We start from the raw sequence: 13,377 nt of genomic DNA, 5'->3' as shown, positions 1-13,377 counted from the left end.
TTCCTTTTCTGCTGATATGTTTGAGTGGCAGAACTAGGGGATTCCAAGAGACAGAATGAGTCAGCCCAGTGGTGAATAGAGAGATCTTCATCTAGATTGGTAGGAGGAGTTTCTCCTGGGACCTGAATAGGGCTGTGCCTGCCTTCCACAATGCTGGCTCCACCTCCTGGGGTGCGGCTGATGTCTCTGCCCTGCACTGTGAAAGAAGAGAAGGAATTATGTCAACAAAGTGCTCCAGGGCTGTGCTTTCCCTCCACAATGCTGGCTCCACCTCCTGTGGGGCGTCTGATGTTTCTGCCCTGCACTGTGAAAGGAAAGAAGGGTCTTGTAAACAGAGTGCTTCTGAACTGGTTTGGACTTGGCAAAGGCCCCTCTGCTCTCAGAGGACAAAGGATTTTGGGGTATAAATATTGGGTCCCTGATCCCAAGAAATTAGATCACTTTGGACTACAAGAAGAAACCTTTGCAGAGGAGAGGAACCTGAAGAAACTGAGGAGAGACAATCCCTAAGCTGAAGTGCTGCTTGAGGGATTGGCCTGCAGTGGTTGCCTGACTGCCAAAGAAAGGAGAAAGAACTTTGTGTGCTTTACTTTCAACTTGTGAAGGATCTCCAAGGGTCTGGAACACAGCTTTCCTCCTTCTGAAGTCTCAGGGACAACAGACTACACCCACCAGCTCCCCAAGAGTCTTCCTGAAGTGCCTGCAGCTGTGCTGGACTTTGTGGGGACTGGCTGGTCACAATGAGCTGGAAGCGCGACTCAAGATCAAGAAGCGTGTCGCAAAATTGCCGCTGCTGCTTCACAACACGAAGCGCCCCGCGTCATCGGAGAAGAGGATTGACGTTGCAGCAGATGCCGCCGCATCACCGGGAAGCGTGTCGCAGGAGTAGAGGATCGACGTCGCATCAGATGCCGCCGCATCTCCGAGAAGCGCGTCGCAGGGCCTGTCACAGCTCATCGCCAGAGAAGAGGATCGACGTCGCAGCAGACGCCATAGCCACATCACCAGGAAGAATGTCGCAGGGCCTGTTGCAGCTTGCATCGTTGTGGAAGCAACTCGCATTACCAGGAGAGAGGATCGACGTCGCAGCAGACACCGCCGCATCACTGGGAAGCTTGTCGCAGGGCTGGTCGCGGCTCACATATTGTAAAGTATCTCGCATCTCCGGAGAAGAGGTTTGATGTCGCAGCAGATGCCGCTGCATCACCGGAAAGCGTACCACATCAAGGAGAGAGTGTCGTCTTTATTTCTTTGCACCGGAACTTTTCCGCATTTCCATCGCTGCAACATTACTTGTAAAGAAGCGCAACGCATTGTAAGGTACATTGACGCAAAGTGTCGCATCTTAAGAACTGAACTAAACTAAGCTAAAACTACCACCTTAAGTACAGTATTGGGGATTTTTATCGTTTATTGGTCTTGTGTTAAGTCTATATAAAGTATACTTATTTTTTATATAAAACCTGTGTGGTGTCCATTTGTAGTGTTGTCACTGGGTTACTGTATGGGGTCACAAATGCTTTACAGACTGCCTCTGAGATAAGCCTGTCTGCTCGTGCCAAGCTACCAAGGGGGTGAGCAGGGGTTATTTTAGGAGTGTACCCCCTTACCCTGACTAGAGGCAAGGGTTCCTATTTGTCACAAGTACCTACCTGTGCCAACAGGTGGGAATAGAAAAAGCCTATTTGATATAGGCACATTGTTGATACAACACACATATATTCCAAGATTCATTGATGAATTATTTTGTGATCCTGGAGACTATGTGGACGTATGAAACTTGTCTTTCCTATACCCACCTGTTTTTACTTCACGTTTATTAATCATGTATATAGTGTACTGTTCGCATCACTAATCACTTCATGTCACTCATTCACAATTGTCACATATTATGTCTGTTGCAATTGAGTTTGCATGTGTGACAGCCTCAAGGATTTGATACTTACTTTAAATATACAAAATGAATTCTGTTTTGGTGTGTATTTTCCTTTTCTCTCATGCACAATATTGCTATGTGTATCATAAATAAGTTATTTCTACACTAGAAAGCAGCTCTCAAAGTAATTGTTGATAACCCAACAGAACCATTTGTTTTATTGAATGTTAATACCCAGGGTCTGAAGGACACTGGGTCGCCCCATTATGTGTGTTATCAAACATCATCCCTGGCACAAATCCGCCAAGAATTTGGACTCAAAAAGCAAGACCTGGATAGTAGATCAACCACAATAAAAATTCTGCTGGTTCAGGATACTGTAAACACCAGACACCACTAAACAGCGCGCTATGGGCGGTCCTGCGAAGTGATCCGCAGTCGGCCTATCAACATACTTAGACAATTCTATCAATGATCTATGATCTCGTCAGAAATAAAGGCCATGAACCTATCATACAATATTTTTAAAGGGTGACCAACAAAGCTGTAACACTGAAATCGAGCCTGTAGACAAAAATAAACTCAGTGCCCATCTCATGCCTGGATGGCGATTAAATGTTATGGTGCCCTGAAACCAGTGGTGTATCTAGGCATCCCCTTGCCCAGGGCACATAAAACAAAGATTAATGGCCCTGCGCTTTGGCAGATTACCAGTATTGGCGAATTGACCACTTTGAGACTACAGTGGACACAAAGAATGCAGACTTTGTAAAAGTAAAAAAGAGGACTTAATCTACCTAGTCTGCATCTGTCCTAACTTGCACACTCTCCTATCAATATCATTGAAAAAGGCTTTTAATACCAGAGGCTTTTATTCGTGCAGAGAAGCTATAATAGCGAGCCTCAAGCCTGATGAACCAGAATTTAACTGCAAATTCGTTAAACTCCTGACAATGGCCCTATTGATGCACCTTCAAATAATGGCTTGCCACAGCCCTGAGGCGGAGGTATTTACATCAGTAATTTAGATGATCGACCAAGGGGGGTCGCTTCTTTTAATTTAATGTGCACTCGGTTTTAGCTTTTTTTCTTTTTAATCATAACTTATAATAGAATGATTGAGTCCGCAGGCTGTCATGCACAGGTGCACTTCGTATGAAGCTGGCTCTGTATATACTATAGCAAATTGAGGTATAGTGTGCATAGAGTTCAGTGGATCCCCAAAAGCTTTACAGAGGTTAAAGTAGATAATACCTTACTCTCTTTTGTGGTAGTGTGGGTGAGCGGTCAGGCTTATTAGAGGGCTGTGTTAAACATTTGTTAAATACATTCAGGCAAGAAATGATTATACACACATTTAAACACTAAATCCAAGACCAATTTGTTTTGTATGAAACTATCACTTTGTTACTTTTATTTCTAAAACCATGAGAAACTCAGTTGCAGGTAAGTACCAGTTTGAAATAGCAATATTTTATAATTAAAGTCGGTGTATGGGTTGCAAAGGCATTAGAAATACTTTGCAGTAGTATTAAAAATAAATTTGTGGTGTCAATCAAACAGTAGCAAGGTAAGTGCTTGAATTACACATCCACTCTTTGGGAGTTTAGACCAACACTGGGCAAGGGTCAGATCAAGGTAGGTACTGCACCACCAGTAGCACTGGGGCAGCCGGGTGCAGAGGTCACTGGGTCCAATGTTGGTCAAACGAGACTAGGAGCACCCACAAGAGGGGCTGGTTTTAGGTAGGTACCCGCGGTTTCAGGACACAGGCTGGGGGATTAAAGCAAGCACGGTGGGGCCACAGGTACCACCAAACATACACCACTAGCGGCACAGGGACGGCCAGGTGCAGGGTGCAAATCAGCATTGGGTGCCCATTCAAGAAAAGGGGAAACTCTGTTGCACAAAGAGGCTGCAGGCTCGGACCAGAAGACTGGATGAAGGTGACCTGCAGTGGAGAAGATAAGTAGAGGTGTCTGTGGATGCCTGGGCACTGTCGTCTGGGCTCACCAAGATCGCAGGGTATGGATGCAAGGGTGCCGTTTGGTGTCAGATTTTCTTTACCTGCACGGATTTTGTCGGGGGACCCTTCGAGATGAGGCTGAATGCATCTTCATGGAGTCCACAAGAGATCACTAAGACAGAAACAACTTCCCTTTGGGATTTCTCAAAAGCATACCGTTATGGATACATACCATATTCAAACACCGTCAGACAGTCACCAACAAGTATAGCAGTAGCCAAAAAACGAATATATAAATGTTTATTGGAGTTATATATTAGTTGACTTAGTTTCATTTTGGCGTCCTGTCCCTTTCGTGAGGAGGACCCATCTCTTTTCTTGAGGTCCACAAGAGGTCAGCCACAGATGGATTTGAGGTCTGAATTGCTGGGGAGACTTCAATAGACAGGTGAGCCACTCAGACTCGGGCCGTGGATGTTGGGTGCTGAATGGGTAGGAGTCACTGTTCCAGCTGTATGCGGAGTCCTTGGATTTGGTTTCTTGAAGACAGGGATCCAGGCCTCTGGAGAACTGGTCTTTGTTGAAGAGCAGGCACTCTTCCTCAGGTTCTGGAAGGCGCTGGCTACAGGATAGGTATTTTCTTCGTTGCAGGGTATTTAAAGCTGGATATAGGCCGGTAGGCCTGGGGCCAAGTCAGTAGTTGTCTTCAGGCTTTGCTGCATGACGTCTTCTTCAAAGGTTGCAGGAGTCTGAGGATAAAGGTTCTGGGGTGCCAATAAATACTAGATTTAGGGGTGTTACTTGCACTGGCATATAGTAGCCAATGGACTACTTACCTTTAGGTTGACTAGATCCTTTGCATGTCCCCTCCCTTTGGGGAGGGGGCATCCCCTAACCTGATTGGATAAAATCATTCCATTCAAGATGGAGAAATTTCTAAAGAGAGCGGTCACCTCAGTCCAGGACACCTTAGTGTTGGTCCAGGCTGAGGGGACACACCTCTCCTGCTTACTCATTTTTCCGCTGACCTTGCCACCATAGGTGGGGCTTGGTCTGAGGGGCAGGCATCTCCACTAGCTGGAAAGGCTTTGGCTAGCATAATAAAGCTCAGGAAACCTTTGAGGCTCACCGCCCTGAATGCTGGTCTTGCTTGGGGGTAGGTGATAACCACCTCCACCCCAAGCAGGCTTTGTTCCTGAACCACAAGAGCACAAAGGCTCCCCCCTCAGGGTGTCAGAAACATACAAGTGTGGCATTTTGGTGGAAAATAGTCAGCTGTACACTAGGGAGTTTTTCAAGGGGCATCTCTAATATGGTACACAGACAAAATATCGAAAATAAAATATCGGAAAGACAAAATATCGAAGTTTAAATATCGAGATACAAAAATATCGAAGGTAAGTAATATCGACAGTCTAAATATCGATATTGGCATGATATCAGTAATATCGAAGTTGTAAATATCGATGTTAATAATATCGAAATTAATAACTTTGATGTTACTAATATCAAGTTTTAAATAAATTTAGTGTATATTATATTGTATTTATTATGTTTTATTATTTATTTTTAATGTTATTTTATTAAATATTGTCTTTTACTACTGTAGCGGGTTGTGGGTTTATAGGGGAATAGGGTGGGAAGTAATTTAATTATGTTAAATTAATTATTAATTAGTAGGAATAATTAATTAATTAATTTAGAATTAATTTTTAATTATTTTTAATTAATTTATTAATAGATAAATATGTTCTGTAGCGGGTTATGGGTTTATAGGGGAATAGGGTGGGAAGTAATTTAATAATAATTAATTAATTGATATATGTTTGTACATATTTTAATTAATAATTAATTGGTCATTAATTTCTATTAATTAGTTAATTAATTATTATAATTTTTACATATTTATAATTATTAATTAGTTGGTAATTAATTATTATTAATTATTTAATTACATTAATTATAGTAATTTTTTTATATATAATTTATTGTTATTCTTAATTAATTAATTGTGCAAAATAATATTAATTATTAAATTAAATTAATTACAGCAAATGTGCTAATATATTTACTTTATTGTTATTGTTAATTAATAATAATTGGTAATTAAATAATATTAATTAATTTTGGGTACAGGGGTATTTTTAGGGTTCAGGGTCAGTTTTCAGTTCATGGGTACAGGGGTATTTTTAGGGTTCAGGGTCAGTTTTCAGTTCATGGGTAAAGGGGTATTTTTAGGGTTCAGGGTCAGTTTTCAGTTCATGGGTAAAGGGGTATTTTTAGGGTTCAGGGTCAGTTTTCAGTTTTTGGGTAAAGGGGTATTTTTAGGGTTCAGGGTCAGTTTTCAGTTTTTGGGTAAAGGGGTATTTTTAGGGTTCTGGGTCAGTTTTCAGTTCATGGGTAAAGGGGTATTTTTAGGGTTCAGGGTCAGTTTTCAGTTTTTGGGTAAAGGTGTATTTTTAGGGTTTAGGGTCAGTTTTCAGTTTTTGGGTAAAGGGGTATTTTTAGGGTTCAGGGTCAGTTTTCAGTTCATGGGTAAAGGGGTATTTTTAGGGTTCAGGGTCAGTTTTCAGTTTTTGGGTAAAGGTGTATTTTTAGGGTTTAGGGTCAGTTTTCAGTTTTTGGGTAAAGGGGTATTTTTTTAGGGTTCAGGGTCAGTTTTCAGTTTTTGGGTAAAGGGGTATTTTTAGGGTTATGGGTCAGTTTTCAGTTCATGGGTAAAGGGGTATTTTTAGGGTTCAGGGTCAGTTTTCAGTTTTTGGGTAAAGGGGTATTTTTAGGGTTCTGGGTCAGTTTTCAGTTCATGGGTAAAGGGGTATTTTTAGGGTTCAGGGTCAGTTTTCAGTTCATGGGTGAAGGGGTATTTTTAGGGTTCAGGGTCAGTTTTGGGTTTTTGGGTAAAGGGGTATTTTTAGGGTTCAGGGTCAGTTTTGGGTTTTTGGGGTACAGTCGTACAGGGTAAAAATAAAATTAATTTAAATTAAATCAATTAAATGAAATTAAAAAATATAAAATTACATTACATTATTAAGTTTTTAATTTATTTTAAATGTATATGTATTAGTTTAAAATTTTTAATTATGTTTTAATATTTTTATTTAATATTTGTAACATTATATGTATTTTATAATTATTTTTACATTATTATTAATACATTTAAAAAAACGATATTTTTAAATACGATATTTTTGTACTACGATATTATTTTTTCGATATTTTTGTACTTACCTTGTTAGGGATAGGATTCCTATATTTTTTACTTCGATATTTTTGTCCCGATATTTTTGTATTTCGATATTTTTGATTTCGATATTTTGTCAGACATTCCTCTAATATGCCCTCTGTGTGCTTTTAGTAATTAATCCAACACTCGCATCAGTGTGTGTATATTATGCTGAGAAGTTTGATACCAAACATTTTAGCATTCAGTAAAGCCAGCAGGGAGCTGTGGGGTTCATAACGACAAACTTCCAGGCCATGTACTCAATATGGCTCCCTCCACTTACAAAATCTAAGAAAGGACTTAGACAATGTAGGGGCAAATTGCTCAGGCAGCTATTCCCTCACCTGTGGTATATTGAACCCTGCCATAGGGCTGTGAGGCCTGCTAGATGGCTGACCTACCTATGCCTTAGATAGGGTGTAGCCTAGGCATTGCACTCAGGGAAGTGTGCCATACCGACTTTTATGTTTTGTCTGCACCAAAACACACAGTCAGCAATGCAAGTGTATATGTGTTAGATGAGGGGTCTCTGAGGGTGGCAGAATACATGCTGCAACCCTTAGAGACCTTATCTGGTCACAAGGTCCTTGGAACCAGTGGTCCCGTTCACAAGGGGCTTATATGTGTGCCAGAGGTGTGCCAATTGGGGCACAAGGGAACAGTTTTGGCAAAGAACGCAGGCACTGGGAACCTGATTAGGAGGAGCCCAGTGCACATTCAGTCAAAGTTGCATCAGAGTCAGGCAAAAAGTGGTGGGGTACTGCAACAGAAACCCACTTTCCAACACACTTTTACTCTAATCTTATTTTAGATTGCATTTATAATTAAATAAAATGTGTAATCAACTGAAACAGTAAAGAAATGTCCTAATTCATATTTTGAGTGTGATAAAATAAAACATGGCTTCAGGCCTACCATTGTTGCCATACTGCCGGAGTGCAAATCCTGCACTACGCCCTGTTAAATAACTTTTTTATGACAGGTAATAGCCTCCCTTTAAAATATGTGTGAGTCACCCCTGTAAAAGCTTGATAGCCTACACAGTAAGGTGCATGGTATTTAAAAGTGGGACTTTCAGTAAATTATTATTTCCATGTCACCTCAGTGACAAGCCAAAAAAGCTAGATTCGCTGTGGTAGATCTGGTTGTCCTATGTAGAAAACCACAGAACATTTTTAGAAAGTTACCTTTTTCCTGCCTGAAATTCCTGGATGCTAATTTACATTAACTCTTCGGTTGACCTCAATGGGCTGAGATGATTCATGTGTACTCCACCTAAAATTCAAAAAGCCCAAGTTTAATGTAGCTGAAGACTTTCAGGGTCTTGAAAATGTCCTGACAAATTGCATTTTTGGCCTGTTTGCAGTAAAGGTAACAGGAACTACTGAAAATGTGGGTTGGGATGGCCCTGGGAACTTTAACCCTTTGTTTAGGGATTACCTAAGCCAGTCTTACCACTAGTTACAGGGAGATAAGAAACTGAAAAGGTCTTTCCTTGGAAGTACCCTGCTTACCAGTGGCAACTGGACCTGGGTTGAACACTGCTGTTTGCCTCTGCCTGACACCCTGTGACTCTCTAAATTCCTCCTCTGAGGCCCTTGAAGGCTTAAGAAGTGTACTCCTGTGGTTGTTTGGAGATAAATAGACTATGGGGCTGATTATGACTAGGGGTGCCACGGTGGTGGTGCAGGCACTGCCGCACCAATGGTCTGACTCCATATTACGAGTTTGACGGTCAGACCGCCAAAGGACCGCTGCAACCGCAGCGGACTGAGACCCGCTATATACTTGGCGGTCCTGCAGTGGCACTGCCAAACATATTACAAGTTTCCTCACTACCACAGTTTTCATGGAGATGAGCCCACTTTGAAAAGTGTGGCAATGCGCAAACAAATGGGGCCTTACAGCTCCCCCTGTTGCCTCAGGGCCAGGGTATGCATACATTGGGGCACATGGTGTGCCCCCTCTATGTATGCACCCCTAGTTCCTACACGGCTTGGACTTAACAGTCTATGCTGTGCAGAAACTTGCTTTGGCATTTCCATTGCAGTGCCTTTCTAAGGCTCACAGCTTTGGTTGGACCACCATACCACTGCCCGCCAGACCAGAAGAAAACTCCTAACCTGGCGGACGGTCGGCAAGCGAGTTTAGCAGTGTGGGAACGGGGCGCTGGCATGCTACCCGCTTCCACTCTGCCAAACTCATATTCAGGCCGTAAGTCAGAAGGTAAAAACTTTGAGACAAACATGGTTAGTGTATTTGACCGGCACTTCATTGTAGTCGATTTTTAAATTGCACCTTGGCCCAGTCTACTCCAACCTTCGATTATTATTGGTCCCTAGCACTTTTTGGAATTAATACTGCTTGGAAGTTTAAGAATTCATATCTGTGGTGTCCCTTTTTAAATTTAAGTCATTTTGGTGTATTTCGTTTTTTTAAATTTTACTTTACTTTTATAATTCGGTTTGGGATTTTTATTATTTTGCATTTTGACTTTATTACTTTTTTGATTTAAGCCTGTCTGTTCTGTGCAATTGCTACTAGGGGGTTGAGCTCAGGATAATTTAGTGACTTTGGGATATACCATGACTAGAGTTGTGAATATTCCTTGAGGTGGCAGTCACCCACCCCAAATAAAAATACATTTCCTTACAGAGGCATATTAATTTAAATGTGTTATATAGCAATTAATTTGCAAATCATACATCTCACTTTCATTCACCCACACCCCTTTGTGATGATGTTATCATTTGCATAGATACTTTTTTTAAGGAAGTTTGAGTCTAACCACCAACACTTCTTGAACAGATTATTTGGTTCAGTGGACCCCTCAATGACGAAAGGAGAGCTCTCCGTCTGAAAGAAAGGAACTGAAGACAACACCCCTCAGCCTCCCATCTTAAAGCCCTCCGTCTGGCCAGAAATACATACAACAAGAATATCCTTTTGTCCAAAAAAGAGTTCTTCAAATCAGAGCTGGAAAATGCCAAGAACAGACTGCGCAAACTTTTCGAAATAGTCAAACTTCAATCAAACAAACTAGCGAAATCATCGAAAGGAACTACTGAATACCCAACAACCTGCAATGAGTGCTCCTCCTTCTTCAAAACCAAAATCAACTCACTTGGTATCGAACTTAATGCCTCCTCAAACTTACCTCATTCTCCTTCTGGGACCCTTCTCTCCTCTTGTCCATACCAATCAACACCCAAACACGTGGCTCGCTGGTCCAAATTCGAACTTTATGATGACAATTCCATCTCGAAAATTTTATCCTCCTTAAAACCGATCACCCACCTTAACGACCCCCTCCCTGCCAACTGCTTGACAGCGACCGCCTCACTCATCACTCCCACCTGGACTACCATTATCCATGCTTCCCTTCTCCAATGGACAATACCGGACTCCCTGAAAACCGGGCAAGTCATCCCCATCCTAAATTGGATCATCCGTGGTGCTTTTCTACACCAGACTTCATACTACCTGTACTTACATAATGATTTTTACCGATTCGGTAAAAGGAACATCAGGATGTTCCTACATCTCCCCCCTTCTTATTTACCGATTCTTATTTACCGAATCTGTAAAATTCGGTAAATAAGAATCGGTACATTTTCCCTACCTACATCTGGGCCAAAATGTTTTCAGTGCACCCACTAAGTCGGCCACATATTTAACAAGATGTGCACCCACTAAATCGGCCGCATATTTAACAAGAGAGGATTCAATTTGTTGTCTAATCAATTCAACTTCCATGTCATGTAGAGGGGGAGGATACCGAGCCATATAATACACATTAATGATAAGTTCAATGTTCGAGAGAAGACAACATGCAATAAATCAGTAAGATGAGTGTGGGAAGATAGAGGTATATTGGGAATTGTATATCTATGTTACCAGTGCTCAATTTGAGCTGGTAGAGCCCACTGGCACTATTTCTTTGGAGACCAGCACTTATTTTGCTGAATCAGTTATTGATCGAGAGCAGAAAGGACAAAACATGCAAAACGGGAAAGAAGAAGAAAGAGAAAGATGGAAAACACGTCAAAAAAGGAGCAAGCAGTAACCTACAAAAGTGAGATAAAGAGGAAGAGAGTGTCTGGTAGTGGATTAAATAGGCCAAAGGTGAGCTCAAGACAAACAGCCTTGGTTTTCAGAGCACCAACATTTATCAGCACTGGCTGCGGGCTTCCCAGCAGAACTTTGGGCACATGCACTCTTTCTTTTACAAATTAAGCACTGTATTCCCACCAATTGAGGGTTAACCTGGGACAGAAAATTGGCCCAAGCACCAAAATAAAAGTGTCCACCATTAGTGAATTAGATAGCTATAAAAGTGCTCAAGTTTGCAAATCGAGGCCGTTTTGAACTGTAAAGACACGCTGTATGAGTGTATTGCCAGGTATGTAAATGTGCATAGATTTGAGCTGGCTGCAGGCAATGTTTGCTTTAATATCAGGGAAATCAAAAATAAAACTCAGCCGAGCAGACCATAAAATTGGGTCACAAACAGCCCCAAAAAAGATAGGCCCATACACTAACCAGTCAGACCAGCCCTTCTGTCGTAGCTCGATTGCCCTATTGGCCATCTTGTGTGTGAAGCAGGGTGCTGTTTGAACTTCTGTAGGTGGCACTGTATTTTACAACTACATTATGAAGACACTTGGTCCAAACTCCACCATGCATGCAAATTGAAGGATTTGCGACTGTTTTGGGGCTTCATTAATAATTTAGAAAATGGAAATTTTAGGAATACATGTGCCAATATAGATGAACTTAGTTGGATACATTTTTTTCATACGAAAATAACCCCCCTAAGCCAATCTACTGAGGTGTCTGAATGTCTTGTCCACCAATTTAAAATGGAGCCATGTGAAGGGTGTGACCGTTTTGATATTAAGGATACACCAGACACCATGGATACTGAGTTATGGTCGGTGGACAAAGTTAAAAAAGTTCTTCTTAAAATTAGATCAAATGGAGCACCCGGCCCTAATGGATTTCCGAATGCTATTTTTAAAGCTAAAATCAGGTACTGGCCAGAATTATTAACGCTCCTTTTTAATGACATTCTTATCTCAGGCTGTATTCCGGATTCATGGAAGGGCAGCATTATACAGCCATTATACAAAAGCGGGCCCCAGGAGAACCCTGCAAATTATCGATTAATTACCCTCACAGACGTAGATGTGAAAATATTTGCAAGCTGTCTGTTGGAGGAGTTGGAAACTTGGGTGGAAAAAGAAGAACTGATCCCTATTTTTCAAACAGGTTTTAGGAAGGGAGAATCGACTCTTACTAACTTGATATTATTGTCTTTACTAGGAGAAAGAGCGATATGTAGGAAACAGAAATTGTACATATGTTTTATCGACTTAAAAGCCGCTTTTGACTCGGTTCCCAGAAATATTCTTTGGTCTAAGTTAATGAAGTGGGGTATATCAGAAACTCTTTTAAAAATGATTACATTATTGTTCTCCAAAACCTGGGTCCAGGTAAAAATTGGCGACGGTAGACATACTACTCGGCGTCTTGAAACGAATATCGGCTTAAAGCAAGGATGTGTGCTCGCTCCTTGTCTTTTTAATTTATTCATGTCTGATCTTCCATCCCATTTTAATGATGTAATGTCGCATTCTCCTGTTGTAATGGGTAAAGAAATTAAATACCTACAATATGCTGATGATACCATTTTATTGAGTCAAACCATGATAGGATTAAAAAGATTAATACATTCGTTTAATTTATATGTAACCCAAAATGGTTTAACAATTAATACAAAAAAAACAAAAATAATGTTAATAGGGAAAGGCAAACTAGGGTTAAAAGATTTGACTATCAATGGCTTGTCTATTGAATGTGTTAAAGCATATAAATATTTAGGGATTACTTTTGACGATGGCTTGTCATTTAGACGGCATTTTGATAACTTAGAGGCTAAAGGTTCCTCTCTTGCCTTCGCTTTTCGAAAACTGAGAGATAAATTATTATGTCCCAATTATGACCACTTGCTTAAAGTTATGAAGCTAAACTTATTCCCTCCCTGGACTATGGGTCCATCATTTTTAAGGTAGAGATGTGAAAGTGTTGGAGGGCATTGTGGCAAGGACATATAAATCAGTTTTTAGGATTCCTAGGTAGATTCCACGTGCCAATTTAAGATTGGAATTTGGCCTAAGAAATCAGCTCTGGGTTCGTCAAGCTACATTTTTAAAAACATTACTATCATTATCTCGAGCTGAGGAGGGCACGCTGGCCAATATGTGCTGGCGTGAGATTTTAAAAGGCGAATATTCCAGAAGTTGGCAGGAC

This window comes from Lissotriton helveticus, chromosome 8 (assembly GCF_964261635.1).
Source record: "Lissotriton helveticus chromosome 8, aLisHel1.1, whole genome shotgun sequence".
In the NCBI taxonomy this organism is placed as follows: domain Eukaryota; kingdom Metazoa; phylum Chordata; class Amphibia; order Caudata; family Salamandridae; genus Lissotriton; species Lissotriton helveticus.
The sequence above is the reverse complement of the archived record's forward strand: the minus strand, read 5'-3'. Positions refer to the sequence as shown.